Genomic DNA, 19,300 nt, shown 5'->3' on the forward strand with positions numbered 1-19,300 from the left:
CATCAAGATTCTAAACCACCATTAATGGCCCACACTTAGCATAATTACAGTAGGACGTCAGAGTTATACTTCATATTTCTAGTTTCAGATACAAGAATGATACAGCCATACAAATAGGATGAACACACTCAGTAAGATTATAAGCTTTGTAATGATACTTTACAATAGACCTTTTGCATAAAGCATATTCCAGTTACATCACACTTATAAAGTATATGGAGTGCAACGTCACACATACTATGTAGATGGGCACATTACAACCTATATAGATAAAGGAAGAAAGTCCCAACCTTTTGAGATTCTCCCATCATAAGTTATATCTCCAACCTTCAAACATACCAGTGTGTGACATAAACTATCAAAATGTGTGACAAATGACTGGAATGTGGAGCACCTGGGTTTTGCTGTCCATCATCCCATAATTGATTGATTACAGTAGATTTTAACTATGAAACCAGTTTTTAAGGATGTTCCTTCACTGTTACTCAAATAAGCCATCTTTCTAATCTGTTATGCAGGTGTTGGTGTTTTGGGGAGGGTGACCCTGCCCAAGCTGCTCAGAGACTGGAGAATTGGGGATGATATCCTGGTTAGGCTGATTGTCCAGTGTACCAGGAAGCAGAGGGGCTTAAAGAGAAGGCCCCTGATCAGGCTGCTCACAGCATGAGGAGATTGGTGGAAAACTGCATGCCCAAGCTTCCCCCAAATTCATTTAATGAGCTGTCCCTGCCTACGCAGCCCCTCATCCTTATCTGTAGGTCTCTGCTGATTCCCTATTGCCCTGCAAGGCACAAAAGACCATCAGCTGCTCCTCCAGCAGCTCCCTGGACCAAAACTGCAAGAGAAGAGTCCCCTCCTTCTTCCTCAACCCCCGCCTCTATCAGCTGCTGCTCCCTGTCCCAGAGCACTGCTAGAGAATGTGGTGCAGTGGGATAGGGAGCCCAAGTCAACTCTAGTTCTGAAGACTGAGCAGAGAACTCTGCTCCTCTCTTCAGCTACAAGTTAGGGAGAAGTTTGATTTCTACTCTCTCATATTATATAGCCCAGATCTTACAGTCCTTACACAAGCAGAACTCCTGTTTAAGTCAGGCCTTATTCTGTTGTGAGCTGCCTGGGTATGCTAATGGGGAAGAGCCTTGAGGAGCTAGTTAATGCCTACACTGCCGTCTACAGCAAGCCATAACTGGGGCGTACTCTGCTCCTTTCCAACCACGCAGTGCAGCTTCCTGACCTAAGCTCTTCTGCCTTGCAGTGACAGATTGTCTCTTATCAGAGGGGTAGCCGTGTTAGTCTGGATCTGTAAACAGCAACAAAGAGTCCTGTGGCACCTTATAGACTAACAGATGTATTGGAGCATAAGCTTTCGTGGGCGAATACCCACTTCGTCAGACACATGCACCCACGAAAGTTTATGCTCCAATACATCTGTTAGTATTACTCAGATTTCCTCTCTCAGTTTGCATAGATGAATATAAATGCTAGACCTAGACTGTTTCAGTTTGTACATATAGATAGTGCTACTGTATAGACATGTAGATGTGTTTCTCCCTTTTATGGGATGATGATTATTTATTTGTACTAAAATAGTAACTTGAAGCCTCAAGCAACATGGTGTTAGGCACTGAACATACACATACTAAGAGGAAGTCCTGTCCCAAAGAGCTTATGATCTAAGCAGATAAGAGAAACAAAGGGTGGGAGGGGGGAAGAGAGATGAAGTGACTTGCCCAAGGTCACAGAGCTGGTTGAGGCTGGGATAGTACCCAAGTCTTCTGATTCCCAGTGCAGTGCCCTCTCTACTAGATCATGCTGCCTCAAAGCATGTGTAACTTCAGTGATGAATGGAGTCTTGGAGTCTAGGTGGTTTTAAAATAATTCCTGAAATGAGAATACATGATACCTATTAGTGTTTTGTATCTGGCTCCCTTCCTGTTCTGCACACAAGCACGCCACACTCACAAACGGACTATTTATAGGTCATCTTTAAAACCCTTTGCTGCTTGGTGCAATTCAAGGAGTTTTAAAACTACACTCTCAAGTAGCATGATCCCAGACTATGCAGAGTTTTGAAGATCGTTGCCAGCACCTTGAATTGTACCTGGAAATGAATTAGAAGTCAGTGCAGAGATTGGCACATTGGTAATATGGCATTTAGTGGCTCGCTGCATTATCCACTGGCTGTTATTGGCTCTCAAGGGTGGTCATAAGTAGCCTGATCGTGGTAGAGTGCAATGTGAAAAACCAAAAAGCCAAAGTGATTCGCTTGTCTGTATTCGAGAGCTTTATTATGAATATTATCAGGGAAGAGGGGAGCAGAATTCAGCTTAATGCTGGGGTTCTTCTTTAAAACAGGTGTTCCCTTGTGTTCCATTTCCATCCCCTTTCTCAACTGTATCAGCATTTCTCTAATGAAAAGCTGTGCACAAAGTTTTTCTTTCATTCACCTCAGTATGCATCTACTCTAGCCAAGATCAAAATCTGGCCTTTTCTGGACTGAGGAGCTGCAAGCCCTTTTAGAATGGTCCTCACTTCAACCGTATCTATGTGCAGCATTCACAGTTGTTCTCCCAAGCACGTAGGGCCTGCTCCAGAATCCTTTGGAGCCAATGGAAAAAGTTCCACTCACTTCAATAGGCTTTGGATCAGACCTGTAGAGAGACTGCAGTTTAATTTCTCAGCTACTGGAACTTGGTTGCATGTTTTGCATTAAAAAATAAAAAGGGAGACACATAGTTCTCCCATCTCCAACTTGCTGATCAAAATGATTACCACGGACCTGACTGAATCTTTCTCAAGACCTAGGTGAACTGAAAGCAAAAGTCAAAATTCTAATTTATCAAGGGAGGAAAAAAATCATTTGCAGTATTCTTAGCCTACATACACCTTGTTTAGAGACATAGGGATGGCTATTTAAAGGGTATCTAAATGAACCAATAGGCATCTAGTGGGATTTTCAGAAACACCGAGGCATCTAACTTCTATTGAAATCAGTGGGAGTTTAGGAGTCTGGGTGCTTTTGAAAATCCCGTTATGCGCCTATCTGCATCTTTAGGTGACTAAATACCTCTAAAAATCTGGTCCATAATAACTAAATCACAGTAATTTCTTTCTTTACTCATTTATAACCCAAATAATGGATATAAACTAGAGATACTACTCTGCAACTAGTGAACTTACAAGTTAATATGTTTGAGTCAATGAATGCGCTATAAAGAAATTCTCAGTCCTGGACAGAGCATAATTTCTTTTGCTCTAAGATGGCTATATACTTATTGACTTAATTCTTTATTTTAATTCCCATGTTAACTGAAATATCCAAGGAAAAGACAAAATCTGAAATAAGCCAATAGGTTTTAAATCATTTTAAAGTAATAGCCCAACATAATATATTAACTTCTCTTTGCTAGAAGCATCTAATTAGTGTAAGCCACAGGATGATCAGCTAAGAGAGAGTGAATTAACGCTATGTTCAGTGCTCCTGTTCTGTGGCCAGAAATGAAGTTTGTGCTTGGCAATCCTAACTCACAGCACAGGGGTGTTATGCAAACTTTCCATTTAAACAGCCAAAAATATGGGATTTTATATTTTCCAGACCTGTCTAGAGGTAATGATCAGAGCATTTAATACACTGAAATAAAACAAAAATAACATCCCGACACTGCCCGTGTTCCTACATGCCCTGTTTACGTTGGAGTGTCTGCACACCAATTTGTCTACTGTTCATTTAAGAGCAATTGATACACCTGTTTATATATGTATGTGAATTTAGTGCTGGACTCTTAGCACAGGAAACTGAAGTCCCCACTCTGAAGAACAGGGACAGCAGAGCCTGTCACTGCAAGCTTCTCTTCACTGCGCCATCAATATACCTTAGTCTTGAGCCAGAGGGACTACATAGACATAAGAACAAGATAGGGAGTCTGGAAGTAAACACCCCAACTTGTTCACTTGGGGATCTGAGTTCAAGTCATTCAAATCCCAGGGAACGTTTCCCCCAGTAACTCAACCAAATCTCAGGTTCCCCTTTCTTCCTGTTGGCATATTCTTCTGTTCTCTGGGAATTGTGGGGCTTCATTTCTTAGCATACAGTTGCTAAGGGACACTTGAGCATTTTCTTGTTTCTGTAATGAGCCTTATGGAGGAGTACCAGAAACTTAGTGCAGAACTGCTGCAGTGAGGAGAGGGTTTTCTCTCATGTGTCTGAGGGATGCTGTTCAGGCCACTTCCTGGGACCCCAGTAGGCCTTTAGGATTGAACAGTGAACCAGAACAGAAGCCTCTCACCCAAACATGGGAGAGCATCTAGCTGGTGAGGGCCCAAAAATGGTGAGAGGGAGAAGACAGCTATCATGCCTCCCGTGTTTGGAGGAAGAGAGCATGGGTTGTTGAGGGGAGGGGCAGCTGTTGAGGGTGGCGGTTGACTGAAGGCTGTCCTTGAATTTCTCCACTGGGTGAACTTCCTTGATAAGGTTCACCCAAAATATTGAACCTGGGCCGTAGACTTAGCTGAAGTGGGTTCAAGGTTTGATACAAACACTTTGCTCCGCTCCAACCACAGACGGGTGAAAGACCAGTCCAGACTCCGTACCCACCAAGTCCAAGGCTCTGTGCTGAGAATGGCTGCCAAACAGAACAAATTGTTCTGTGAGGTTATTTTTTATGATGTGGACACATAACTGGACTGAGACCACAAACTCATTTCCCATCCTGTTAACCATTAACAGCCATCAGAAGGCAATGACTTTCATTCTCTATCAAACAACCTGGATTGAACTGGAGACTCAGAGGTGGAAGGCTCTACATCCAATTACCAATCCCAGGAGCCAGATAGTGTGTTTTCCTGTGGGAAGTATGATTAGTTAAGGCCAAAAAAATATACATTTAAAATCCTGAAGGAAGGTCTTTAAGTGTCAACTGTCTTTTTGGCCTACAATTTTTGAAAATGTTCATTTAATTTTAAGGGCCAAATTGTGCCTTTAGATGCACACATGCAGCTCCCAGTAACTTTAAATGGGGCACATCCACAGGCAAAATATGGGCTTTAACATTTAGCTTGAAGTCAATTATTTATCATTGTTTTATAGCATAGCATAGCATAGCATAGCATAGCAGTTACAGCACTTGTGGCAGGTTAGATTTGCTTGGACCATTCAGTGAAGTGCAGAGGAAAAGAATAATAAAACATTTGTTTCTCTGCTTTAAAATGTTGCATCTATTTTCCACTGTGTTGGTGGAGAGCAGGGATTTAAAGTTGTGAATTGCCTTGAGGCTGTGTTATCTTCCTCTACTTAGCAGCGGTTAGAGCTGCTCTTTTCGTATGTGTTGGGTGAAAGTGACAAGGACTCAGAATGATTGAGGAAAGGGAATAAAATAAGGCTGTGATTAATAATAATATGACTGCCTATTGTACCTGTGTAAAATAGGAACAACAACAACAATAATACTCATTTGTAGCTGCAAGCAGTAACTCACAGGGGTGTTATGAAGCTTAATTAATGTTTTTAACATGCTCTAAGATCCTTGGATGGAAAGTCCTATATAATTGCAATGTCATCTTATTTTTATTGTGCACAACTGACATACAGTGACATTTTCAAAGACACTGATGTGGGAGTTCAACTGTGATCCATGTTAAGATCTAGATTGTCCTTGGACAAGTCCCCTTTAAGGTGAGGGTTATCGTTGTGTCAGTTTTTCTGCTGTTATGGCTGTAGAGCTGTTCAAAAAAAAATTGCTAGTAACCGTTTTGATAATTACAAAATGCAGGTTTTTTTCCACTTTCCCACTGTACAAAAATAGTTGAACTGTTTCTATTCAAACTTGCCAAAAGAATTCATCTTTAAGCCTGGAAAATTCCATCTCTTTCAAAGTTATCAGCAGCGTACCATCACAAGATGATACACCGTGTAGTTTAGAGAGGAGATGATTAAGGGGATATGATAGGGGTATACGTGGCAATGAATGGTACAGAGAAAGCAAATTGTGTGCTGCTTTTTACCCTCCCTCATAACGTAATAATGAGAGGGCATCCAAAGAAAACAAAAAGCAACAAATGTAATATTGACAAAAGGATTTTTTTTACAACACACACAACTCACTGACACAAGATATCATTGAAGCCAGGAGCTCAGTCGAATTCATATGGATAATGAAAGCATCCACAGTTACATTGTATAGGATTTAAAAAAGACCGAAACCCTCATGCTTTAGTGCATAAGCCAACTACTAACTGCCAGGGTTTACTTCCCCAGTAAGCAGATTATTCCAGTATAGTCCATTATGGAGATCCTTATACCTTCCTCTGAAGTACTATCTCTAGTACTGGCTGTTCTAGGAGACAGGATACTGGGCTAGTCAGATCATCACAATGATTTTGCATGGCAAGTCTTATGTTCTGACAAAAAAAAAGTCTAACCTAATCCTGGCCATCAGTCAATATTTCTAATGGAAATTATGCTTCACTGTACCAGGACAGCTATGACATTAACCCTTAATGCCCAAATGGTGTGCTCACAGGGTTAAGCACAAAACCCATTGCTGTTTGCAGGATTGAGCCCTTAAATCTAAACCCTTTGCTGCAGCAATCATGATTCTTATTTTTCTTTAAAGTGCCACAAATATTGGTGGCACAGTATGGATAAATTGGAGGAATATTGGTTGGGACTATGCCTGACAGTGTTTGCAGGATTGGGCCCAAAGTGGGTATCAGCAAGTGGATTTCCCACCCGGCTCTAAACAGAATCTTTACACACTATATTTATTCTAAACTTGCCCCCTTGCTGAGGTTCAGCTTTGAGTAACTCAGATAACAACAGAAATTATAAGGCTCAGCCTGATCTTTCTGCCCAGATTTGTCTGCTCCTAGGGTTTACCTACAGAGACATCTCCAGCCTATGCCCTAATTCCTCTGTCCAAAGAACCATTCCAATGTCCTGTATGTTTGGTGGGTCTAAGAAGATGCAAGGACCACAGTGAACCAGTTGGTTTGTGCAGATTCCAACCACTGCTTATAAGGTTAGGTCAACACAAAAACCCTCCCAGCCTGTTGCACTGTGTATAATAATGTTTGATATTACAATATGTGGCACAATCAGGATGGCTCTGGTTGGCTGAAACTGTTCTGCTTTTCCTTTCCCAAGCATGTCTTGCTCTAATAAAGGCAGAATTTTTACTTTAGCCTATTTTTCCAAGAGTGAAGTTTACTCTTTTGCAATTGAGTTTAAATATTAACTGTATTTGTTTATTTGGTCTCAAAATCCATATTAAATATTTTAGACCAGATTCTGCCTCCCTTCTTTTGAATAGTAACTTACTCCACCCGTTGATCTCCATGTGACTACTCAAGAAGTAGAGTTCTATTCAGTGTGAATAAGGGTAGCAGCTTCTGGTTTATAGAAAGCAAAGTCTGAAAAGAAAAGGCCAGTCAGTTACCCAGACTATTTAAAGATATTTTCCATCCCTTTCCAATTGGTTTTCTCATAGAAGAGAATAATAACTATCAATATTGGGAGGGGAAAATAGGAGAAATGTAAGTTGGGAGGAGTGGAAAAGACTCTGGCTTACTTTATAGTACATCTTAGGAGTGCTGCAAGGGGTAAATATTAATATTAGCAAAGCATTTTGACATTGTCTGACAGAGGGTATCTATAGCAGAAGGTCAAGTTATTGTTATTTTTTGCCTTATTTTTTTAAGTTAGTAATGCAGGGAAATCTCTTGTTGGATTTCAGCATTTCTCAATGCAACATTAGACAGATACCAGTGCAGAGACATATTTCTTTGAAGGAACAAGTATTCAGTAGAATTAGGGAAATTAAAAAGAAAAGTTTTTCTTTGTGGATTTAAAAACAACAACAAGGTCTTACTGCCATAGGAGTAGAGGGAACTACTGAAGTGCTGACTTTACAAAAGAAGTTTCTATAATGTTTTGCCAGCAAAAAAGCAACGGCATTGTTGATAATTTAAAAGTCTGCTGCTACCCAAAAGCCAACAACAGTGCCTGAATGTGGTGTGCTAAATGCACTTGCTTTCATTTTACTGTATAATGTATCACCCACCTTCTTTATGGTACATTACTTTCAAGTGAAAGCAGGGAATTCAGACTGTTTCTGAGACTACAGCAAGTCCTTAGCTATCATGGTGTGCCAAGAAAGAATGCTGTTTACTGTGCCACTAAGTAATTACTGTTATAGGCAATGGTGATACATGATTCCGTTACATATAACCTACTGTTCCTCACATGTTCTGGTCAGAAAGAGAAATACTCAATATTATTATAATATAATATTATTTATTATGTTATTAATTGTTTTCAGAGCACGGTAAATGTAGATAGCACTTTACTGAAGGCTTGATTCTGCATACCTTACTCACCTAAGTAGTCCATGGATTTCCGTAGGACAGTCCCCATAGGAAATGTGCTGAGTCATAAGAGGTGAGGCCATTCACAGTCCACCAGAAGACTCTTAGCATGTTGCAGGACCAAGCTCATCAGCAAGGACTAAAAGGTAGAACCTTCATAGGACTAGGAGCCATTTCTCATTGAAGTCAATGGCAAAACTCCCATTAACCTAAATGGGAGCAGATTTGGACCTCAGATCCCTTCCTCAAGGAGCTACCAAGTTGAAATATAATCTTACACACAAAAACTATGTTAAAAGAACATTATTAAGGTTGCAAATTCAATTACTCAAAAGTTAAGAAATGCCAGAATTAAGGGTTCCCTGTATGGCATGAAAAATAATTTGTCCCCCTTGTGTGTATGCATTATGAGACATACTTTAATTACATTATTACATTTTTTAATTATATGATTTTTTCCATAGGACTCCTGTCTCATTTAATGACCAAGATGGACGGTGCTCACTTAATGAGCAGCTACTCAATGTTTTGCTTTATCCTCAGTGTTCATTGTGTGACCCTAGCCCTTATTTACAGCACTCTGTTCATACTCTGCTCTGAATATAGAATTATTAAGCACAGAGGGATGAAGGTCAAAAGTTTCCACTAATTTTGAGTGCCCAATTTGAGGTACCTTTTCTTCCATTAAGTGATGTGTTGAACTAAACAGCACAATGTCATCAGCAAAAATGAGGCAATCCAAGTGTGCTTTATCATTTGTCCATAAAATTCCTCAGTTGCCTTCTGCAGTTACTTTTCTCATGACATAAACAATAACTACTGTGAACAACAGTGGGGACATAATACACTTTTGCCTTACTCCACTGCAAGCCAGTGTCTGATGTTGTCACAATCTCTGACTGCATAATTGTTGCCATATAGATCCTTGATTATTCTAATTATTTTTGCTGGTATTCCATAATATGTCATAATTTTCCAAAAACTCTCTCTGTGCACCCTGTCAAAAGCCTTCTGGAAATCTATAAAATTTATCACAAGAGGTGTTTACCACTCCATACTTTTTGTTCTATAATATATCTGAGAACAACAATATGGTCAGTACATAATCTCTGTGGTCTAAACCCCGCTTGTTCCTCTCTAATTTGGAGATCTATTTGTTTCCTGATATGTTCCAGAATAATGTTGCACATGCTTTTCCAAGGCACTGGGATAATGTGATTCCTCTCCAGTTATTGCAGTTGGTAAGGTCACCCTTATTTGGCAATTCTGACACAGCAAAACAAGTTGGTTTATTTATCAAAAAGGAAAAGACAAAATATATGGCTGTCAATGTCCCAAAAGCAGCCATCGGAGTAGATGAAGAAACAGTAGACAAAGCAGCAAACAACTTTCATAAACTTGAAAAGATTTAGAAAAGCAGCATGATTAGTACTGATAGAAAATATTAATTTTTAATTCCAGCATTATGTCTGTCCTCTTTTATGGAGCATAGTCTCATAAATCTAAAATAGACATTGATAAGTAAATGAATTCATTCCAAAGTAAATATGTGGGGAAGAACTTCAGAGTCCATTGGGAAGAGTATCTTGCAACATCAGAAATTCTAAGTAGAGCAAAGCAACCTAAAGCATGGTAAGAGGATGATGATGGATGTCTTTAGGGCATACTTTAAGGATGTCACCAACACGACTTCCACGTCAAGTGATAAAATGGATACCACCTGAGAAGAGAAAAAGAGGGTGACCTAGAGAAACATTATGCAGAACAGTAGAGAAAGAAGCCAAATCCATCAACATGACACTCAGAAGCCTGAACAGACCAACACAAGACTGAAATAAATGGAGGAAAGTAATAGATGCCCTATGCACCTGTGGGTGTGGAAAAATGAAGAAAGAAGAACTTGAGATGCCTAGGACCCGATTTTTTAGAGTACTTGGCATTATATAGCACTTTCTACATTCAAAGCACAGCTCCGATTGACTTCAGTTGCAGCTGTGAGTGCTTATGCAAGTTAGACTCAAGCATCTTAAGCTGAGCACCCAGAAACGAGGAATACACAAATAGTGACTACCTGTGAAAAGAATCCAGTTCTCCAGGGCAGCAGTCAACTGCCTTCACCAAGAGACCGTACTTTCTCTTCCTGCAATCTCATGCATCATTCACTGCACATCTTCATCTGCAACAAATGAGGCAGGGTCCTAAAGACAACAGTTGCCTTCACTACACAACCCTGATTATCCCCCTGTGTAGGTCTGCCCTGTACACTGAATGTGACTGGAGTCCTGTGGCAAAAAAAGTATGTGAAAATGCCATTAAAGACTATATCATAGTGCATACACACAAGAAGGTTGAGTTAAGGTTGTACAGGTATTTCCCAACTTTTGATGTCTGTCTTTGCTTATGCAGTATTTTTAACATAGTTTTTGTGTGTAATTTCCTAGATTTTTAAAAAAGCAAACTGAAAAACAAACAAATTCCCATCACGTAGCATCATGTTGACACCAGCACGGTACAGCAGCAGAACTGGAACCTTTGGCTGAAACCTGTGCCATTGAGTCAGCAGAGTAACTGACAGCAGTAGTAGGTTGCTTAGCACTAAAGGGGGGAAGAGACACACACTTTACCAGTGGGTTTCACAGATATTTACTGACCGCAGAGGAAAGGTGAGACTCAGGAATCTTCAGGGAGTGTGTTCTATTGGTCACAACCCTTCCGTCTCATCTCCTCCAACCTGTCTCTGTCCCAGTCCTGTATCTTCCCCACCCATGGCTACTCATCCCAGACCCATTTTTCTTGCCATCCACTCCCAGTCTCCACTCCTGAGACATCTCATCCTAGTCCCAGTCTCCTTACCCAGCCAGTTTCCCCACTTAATTCCCCATCTGAGTCCCACTCTCTTCCTCTCCCAGTCCCTTTCCTGCCTTGAATCCCTGTCTCCAGTCTCCTTCCCAGCCAGTCTCAGTTCCACCTCTTGGCTCCCTGTCCAATCCGTCTCTCCCCACTGCCACATTCTCTCCATCTCCTACTCCCCTCATAAACATTGGCTCTCAGTCCCAGGATCCCTCCACAAGCTCCTCTTCCAATCTCAGTCTCCTCCACTCTTCGTCGCAGTCTCTCTCATCCCTGTATCCTTATCTCACTCTCTTTGCCCAGCCACTCACAGTTCTTTACCGGCACCCTGGCATCTCATTAGATCTTCCCCTCCCCTCAATTCCTCCCACCACTGGTTCCCAACCCCAGCCTCCCTTTTCAGCCAGTCCCAGTCTTCCATCTCCCTCCAGCTACTTGTCTGATCTCAGTATTCACCAGCAAATTAGTTCTCAGTCACACACACCCTTGTTCCCTCACCCCACCCCAGTTATTTACCTAAATTCCTTCCTGCCTTCTGGCTCTCAGTCCCTATCTCCTTGCCCTGCCAATCATAACATTCCTTCCTGCCATCCTCCACCCCCTGCTCTCAGGCCCAGCCAGTGCCAGTTTATTCCCCTAGCTCCCAGCCCAAGTCTCTGTACCCAGCCAGTCCCAGGCTCTCCCCGAGTCTTCTTGTGCAGCCAGCCACAGTTTCTTTCCCCACTTCCAGTCCCAGTCTCATCAGGCTCCGTGACTCAAATTACTCCTTTCATTCCCCCGGGTTGTATGTAGGAGCTGAGGGGGGATGGAGCATGCTTGGTTGCTCGGTTGTGGTGGTGCATGCACAGTCCGGTTACATGTAAGAATTGTGAGGGGATGAAACATGCTCAGTTGCTATGTGGAGCCTGTGCATATGCAGTCTGGTCAGCACTAGGAGCTGCGGGAGGCTCCAGCATGCTCACAGAGGATAGAATCTTTGGAGCATGAGCATGTGCAAACTGAGATTTTTTTTCAAAGGCTTATAACGTGGCCAAAATTGGGTGGATTTTTATTGGGACAGCAAAAGGCCACTCCCTGCCAACTTTCAATTCCATACTCCAAAAGCATGGGAGCACTAGATCTTCTTAAATAAAAGGTAGGCAGAATTTTTCTAACATTTCAAAACAACTTATTGTTTAAACTTTCCAAAAGCATTCAGCCTGAGGCAGACACCCAGCAGGGAAAATTTCAGCCTAAATGGTTAATGTTTGTCAAAGTTATAACCAACTAAAAACTGGATGTTGTAAGAGGAAGCATTGGGCAATCTAAACTAGAGGTGGTGCTATCAGCCCCACCTATAATGATCAAGGCCATGGCAAATTGGACTCAAATTCTGTAGCAAGTTCCCCTGAAACCTGTGACAATCCAGCACAGAAAACTGGAAATTTGGTGACTGACAGCTACATTTAAATTTAAAAATGGAAATCTTATTGAATAAAATATGAAAATGAATACTACAGTCAATATGTTGGCCCCTGTGTTCATTAATTTAAAAAATGAATTCTGTTTATTTTATTCAGTCCCCACATTTTCAATTTGTACTTAAAGCATTGATTTTTTTATTGACAGCCCATACTCCATTGTAGAGGTCGTTGGGGGAAAGTTTAAAGTGTTAGTAGCTGGCTAAGGAGCAGCGGGGATGTTTGCCATCCAAAAAGATGTGAGAGGTTGTTTGAGATTGTGGGCTAGAAATATTAACTAGCTATTTCGGCTAAAGTGAGCTGAAATTTAAATTATTACATTAAAATTGTCGTCTTTAGATGGTTTTAGCATTAACCCAGTGAGATTCTCACACCTTTCAGAACTATTGTTTCATGCTCTCTACAGATTCAGCTAGATTAATTGGTTTCCATTTGGTTAACTTGTAAAAGGCTTTCTTTACAACCATAAGGACTAGAACCCTAATAGTTTAAAAATGTAAATTTATATTTCAGACCATATTTGTGAGAGGAGTAGAACTGCAAAATAGGTGGGGTTCTGAACATGAGTTGATCGATAAGAGTTCAAGGGCAAGAATATGTGGGTGGATCAGCACTGGTGGGCTTCAGGAAAGGAGTGGCTTTTAAGGAGGAACTTGAAGGAGAAGAGGGGAGGGCACATGGAGCATACAAGTAGAAGTATGCTGCAAGTGACGTCCAAGTGAAGGGGGTGGTATGTGCTTGCACCTCAGTGCATGATAAGGAGACATGGATGCTGTAACTAGAGGGCGGACTGAGCGTATGGAGCTGGCTGAGGATTAACAGGAGATATAGGCAGGAGTTGGGGACAAAGTGGAGTCATGTGGAGCCTTGAAGAGGGGAATTGGAGAAGAAGCTAGTAACAGAGTTGAGGAGGGGGTGATATGGTTAGAATGCCAGTGCACCCCACTCATGTACTTATTCACTACACCAATACTAACTTGGACTCTAAATACATTCTATGGGTGGCATACACGAGCCCACTTATCCACTGATGTTTTAAAAACTCCCGCACCCCAATCTGGGTCTATGCTGGTTATGTGCTATGTATGTATCCTGTGAACCTTGTAACCGATACTTGTAATCCCTCATAACTTAAGCCTGACCCCAGAGGTACAGTACCTTCCCTCTTAGCTTGTGTAAATTTGATCTTAAACATTAGCTTTAATAAAAATTTTATACCCTGCAGGTGGGCTTTTCTAAAGCACTAAGTGATATAAGAGCACAAGTTCCACCACAAATCAATGAGAATTGTCCTCCTATGTTACTTATAATGGGATGGTTGTTAGATGCCTAGATGATTTTGAAAACCCCATTATTAGTGCTTTAGAAAATCCGACTCTGCACCTTTTATGCTAATTTAGGCAAAAATTTCCAAACCTGGGTGCTTGAAGGTATGCTCCTAAATCCTTATGTGGGTGCCCAGCGATAAAGGGCTTGATTTAATACTCAGGACCAAATTCCTGTAAATTATTGTAGCTTATGCACCAGCATGGTGGAAGGGTGGAGTTAGAGCAGGAAAAGGTACTATTAGGAGGATATAAGAAAGTGTAAGATAAAACAAGCTCTGTCCAGCTTTGTTTCATACCCTCCTGTTGGATGCATTTAAGAATATAAGAACAACCATACTGGGTCAGACCAATGGTCCATCTAGCCCAGTATCCTGTCTTCTGGCAGTGGCCACTGCCAGGTGCTTCAGAGAGAATGAACAGAACAAGCCATCATTAAGTGATCCATCCCCTGTCGCCCATTCCCAGCTTCTGGCAAACAGAGGCTAGGGACACGTCAGAGCATGGTTTTACATCCCTGCCTATCCTGGTTAATAGCCGTTGATGGACCTATCCTCCATGAACTTATCCAGTTCTTTTTTGAACCCAGTTATAGTCTTGGCCTTCACAACATCTGGCAAAGAGTTCCACAGGTTGACTGTGTGTTGTGTGAAGAAATACTTCCTTTTCTTTGTTTTAAATCAATAATTTATTCATAGCCCCCGCCCTTCCCTCCACTGTACAAAATTATACCAAATTATGATGGTGAAATGTACACTACTTTATACGTCACATCTGAATTTGGCCCTAAGACTTTCTGAGCAAAGATGGTAGCAATGGCCACATTGCCCTGTCTATGTACCTGTCAAGGGAGACTGGTAAAGAGGAAAACTGATAGGTTCCCTTTGTGCAGTTTTCCCCCATTGGTGGGACAAAGCTTGCCCCATACAAAATGATTAGGGTCTATGGTCCCCAGTACCTGGTGATCCCCTCAGAGGCCCTGTGCCCTGCACCAATCTCATCCTCCTTTCCAGCTCCCTGGCAGTGCTGCTCAAATGGAGCCCTCTCTTATGATTCAAACCCCCTAGAACCTTGCCAAGGGAGATTCCATAGGATGGATGGCTCTGTGGAAAAGGTAGCATCATGATGAATTATCTTATTTTAAGATTCCTTGCTGATGTCTGATGGAATGTTAAAAAACAATGCATGGATTCCTAACCCACTGGAGTTCATCATACGTGGGGGGAGGTCACCTGGTGCCACCAAAGAGAATAGGGTATTGTACTTGTCAGAGGAATGATATGGCTCCTTGGCATTGTATTGAAGAAACCTGAGGGATGTTGGGGGATGTAAAGTGAAAACAGAGAAAAGGTGAGAAATAATTTTCCTTGTGGTATACTGAAAATAGAAATAATCTGGACAATTACCATAGCTGATTAATGACCGTCTGCATTTTGATGATTACCCCCAAAGAAGTGATAAATGTCCATATTACCTGTTCATCAGGTCTCATATGCTACAGTAGCTCTCCTAATATGGCAGTTATTTTTCAAAATCATACCCTGAATCTAAGGCAGTGGGGTAAGTTGGGTTATCTTAAAATAGAGTACAAAGTGCTGGATCATCAGATCAATAGATTCAAAGATGAGTAGGTTGTGTGGCTTTATGCAGTTTAAACATTTGTGCAGGGAGTCTGCCCACACAGAGTATTATTGACAGCTACAGATCAATGCTAATTTTTGATCATTTTCAACCTACAAAAACCTCTTGACCCTGTTATCACCTTTGGGGCACTTCAAGTAGTCAAAAGCAATCACAGTAGACAGGGTAAAACTGTCAGAATTCTTAAGACTCTGAGTAGTCTTGACCACCCCCCCAGGAACAGGCTACTCAGGAGAGGTTAGTCAGGAAGACATGCACATTGCGTTCTGGATGCCACTGCCTTTCAGCTGCCTGAAAGACTATGCTAATTTGTTTCTGGACTTTAAGTGACTTCAGTGCTCATGAATTAAAAAATAAACAAACAAAAGAGGCAATCTGAAGTGAGTCTAAATGCATAAATTATTCATGCTTCATATTCTCCCATTTTATATTTTGAAAGTATGTTAAAACAAGGTTTTATTTTAAATAATTTTTCTTTGATCATAGTTTACAGTCAGAGCAGTGAAATTTAGCTGGACAAAGTATTTATCGTTATCTGTTTATACTGCAACTCAAAATGTGCTAGACAGTTTAGAGCAGTGGTTCTCAATCACCCCTGCGAGTACGCAGAGTTCTTCCAGGGGGTACATCAGCTCATGTAGATATTTCCGTAATTTTACAACAGGCTACATAAAAAGCACTAGTGAAGTCAGTAAAAACTAAAATTTCATATAGACAATGACTTATTTATATTGCTTTAAATACGATATACTGAAATGTAAGTACAGTATTAATATTCCAATTGATTTCTTTTATAATTATATTGTAAAAATGAGAAAGTCAGCAATTTGTCAGTAAGTGTGCTGTGACATTTTTGTATTTTTATGTCTTATTTTGTAAGCAAGTAGTTTTTAAGTGAGGTGAAACTTGTGGGTATGCAAGAGAAATTAGACGCTTGAAAAGGGTCTGTAAAGGTTGAGAACCACTGCTTTTCAGAACATACAAAAGGATGTGGTCTCTATGTGGAGTAGATGTCAAAGTTGTGCAAGGATGTGGCTACAGAGACCAGAGGTCAACCTCCATTTTCGAAGGTGTGGTTCTGGACTGCAGAGGACAGAACAGACTGTGGTTGGCTGCATCTTACAGCAAGAGTTGGTCAGAAATTTTCTGACAAAACTGTTTAGTTGGAAAATGCCAGCAAGCCAAACCTAAATTTTTCACAAAAGTGAGTTGGGTTTGATTAACTTTCTCCAAACCACTTCTGAAACCTGCCTGGTTCCCTGGCAGCTCTCTGCCATGCGGTCTGCCCAGGGACTGGGGGCCACAGGCTTTGAGGGGCTGCAGCTCCAGGGTAGTCAGCATGGCAGGGTTTTCGGGATCACTGCCCTGGAGCCAGACGCCAGGAAGTCCTGGGAGACCCAGCTCCAGCCAGGGCTCTGAGGATATGTCTATACTGCTGCTGAGAGATGTGATTCCCATTGTGGGTAGACAGACTCACAGTAGCTCAGCTTGAGCTAGCATGCTAAAAAGATCAGTGTTGATATTGCTGCCCAATCCCATGGTCCGAGCTCGTGCGGCTAGCCCAAGCCACCGCCAGTGCTGCAACACCCACGTTGCTATTTTTAGTGTGCTAACTCGAGCTGAACTAGTGCAAGTCTCTCTGCCTGCGCTGAGACTCACACCTCCCAGCTGCAGTGCAGGCATGCGCTCAGAGTCAAGGTTCCAGGAGCCTGGAAATTCTGTGGGCTCTCGGGGCTTACAAAGTCCCAGCTTCTGGCAGTCAAGTAACTTTACTCACATGAGTAGCCCCCAGTAAATCTAACAGGAGCACTACTGATGTGAATACAGTTAATTAAACACCTAAGTGTTTGCAGGATTAAGCTAACGTAATGACCTAGTGACTGAGAATAATAAGCCATAAACAGCAAGGATGAGAAGGACAGTGGTTACATCCATCAGATCTCACGGTTACTCAGTTATGATCTGCAAACATCTTGATGTTTGTTAGTTTTTAATGGTGAATGAATTCACTCCTTGTAGGCAATATGGAAGCAGTGGATATTTGAATGTGGAGAGTGCGTGGCTTTGCAAATAAGGATTTGGAGGGTGTTCCATGCAATGGCCTTGATCCTGTAATCTGATCCACGGGTGTTGACTTCTGATCTGCACGGATGGACTCTTACCATGATACAAAGTTCCACTGAAGCTGATTTAGTTCTCAATGGGTAGAAGGGGTCCACCTGTGTGAATCAGATTGCAAAGTCAAGACCATAGGGGTTGCATGGAGCTAGACCCAGAGTTGGAAGGAATGATGAGAATGCTGTTCCTGGTTTTAAGAAATACCCCATTCTGTACTTAAATATTCCCAAGGATTGTAGTGATACACTTTGTGAGATGTAGCGTGATTGGCCATTACTATAGAATACCATAATATTTGTGAACTAAACATCACATGAAAGAATGTTAAATACTATTAAATTAAAGACATAATAATTAAAACATTATTCCACCCTCTTTCCAATGTTATGAAGATCAACTTTTGATCTAAGTCATTCACAGAGGGTGATGTGGGGGATATAGCCTTAACAGCGTATTCTAGGAGAACTTCTCCCAAGCATGTTTTTTAAAAAATAATACCTGTAAACATTTTGCACTTCAAGAAGTGTCTATAGGAGCCAGGGATAAAAGTCATCCCTGGCCAGAATGGTTTTTCAGTCTCCAGAGGACAGGATGAACCACAGGCAGGGAAATCCCTCCATCTCTGTTTCAGTTCAAACACTGGTGAGGACCGTAAATAATTAAACATTAGGAGTTAGTGGGAAAGCTATAGAGGATTATTGGAACAATGCCATTTTTCTTTTTATTTAAGAAAATTCTTTATTTTGTAGCATTGTTGCTACTAGAACCCCTAACTAGATTGTATGGTTGACAAGAAGCAGAGCCATTGATTTTTGTCTGATGCTTATATTCCTGTATTTGAACCTTCCACAAGCCTTTGTGTAACAACTCAGAAGCAATAATTTAATGTCATGTGGTCCCTCCTCTCCCCACCCCCCGAACCATGGGATGTAAATTTTAGGCTTTTAAAAGTTCTGTTTTTAAAGGCCATTAGATAACTGTCCTCATAAAAACTATTAATACAGACCCCACAGCCAATTGTAAAGCTAATTTTAATCATGTTTTGTGCCAACATAATTTCTGATGCCAGATTTTTATGCCAAGCATGAACTTCAATTTGAGCTCTGTACTTTAACCTGCAGTTCATAATTTTGCATTCAGCTGTATAGGGGTTTGGCTGTGGCAGTTTGAATGCTTCCACTTTCAAGGATCTAAGCCATAAATGTTTATTAAAAGAATCTATAATGAAATCAGTTTTGTTATTTTTTTAATGGCTGCCTTGAGTACGTTGGATGACTGAATGCAGGTTGTTAATCATTAAGTACTCATGTTACAAAAAGTGTTTGATAGTATTGCCATCTAGGGGCTGAACTAAATTCTCCATACTGAAATAAACTGTAATTGAACAGGTGCTGCTATTGACAATATACATATGTTTTTGCTTTATAGCCCACATGCTTTCCATGTTTCTTATGACAAAAGATATCTCTAAATGTCCCACAGCAGCCAACGCTTTTTTATATATAATCTGTTCGAGGTGATTGCTATTTGCATTTGAGCTTATGCTTT

The 19,300-nt window shown here is 41.1% G+C and overlaps 1 protein-coding gene across 1 annotated transcript in view; it reads left to right on the forward strand.

The window, feature by feature from the left end:
• Positions 1-19,300, forward strand: part of USH2A (usherin) — a 558,238-nt gene that overhangs the window by 495,375 nt on the left and 43,563 nt on the right. The window lies entirely within an intron of this gene.

The sequence above is a fragment of the Terrapene carolina genome, unplaced genomic scaffold, assembly GCF_002925995.2.
Source record: "Terrapene carolina triunguis isolate 2854851 unplaced genomic scaffold, T_m_triunguis-2.0 Scaffold262, whole genome shotgun sequence".
Taxonomy (NCBI): domain Eukaryota; kingdom Metazoa; phylum Chordata; order Testudines; family Emydidae; genus Terrapene; species Terrapene triunguis.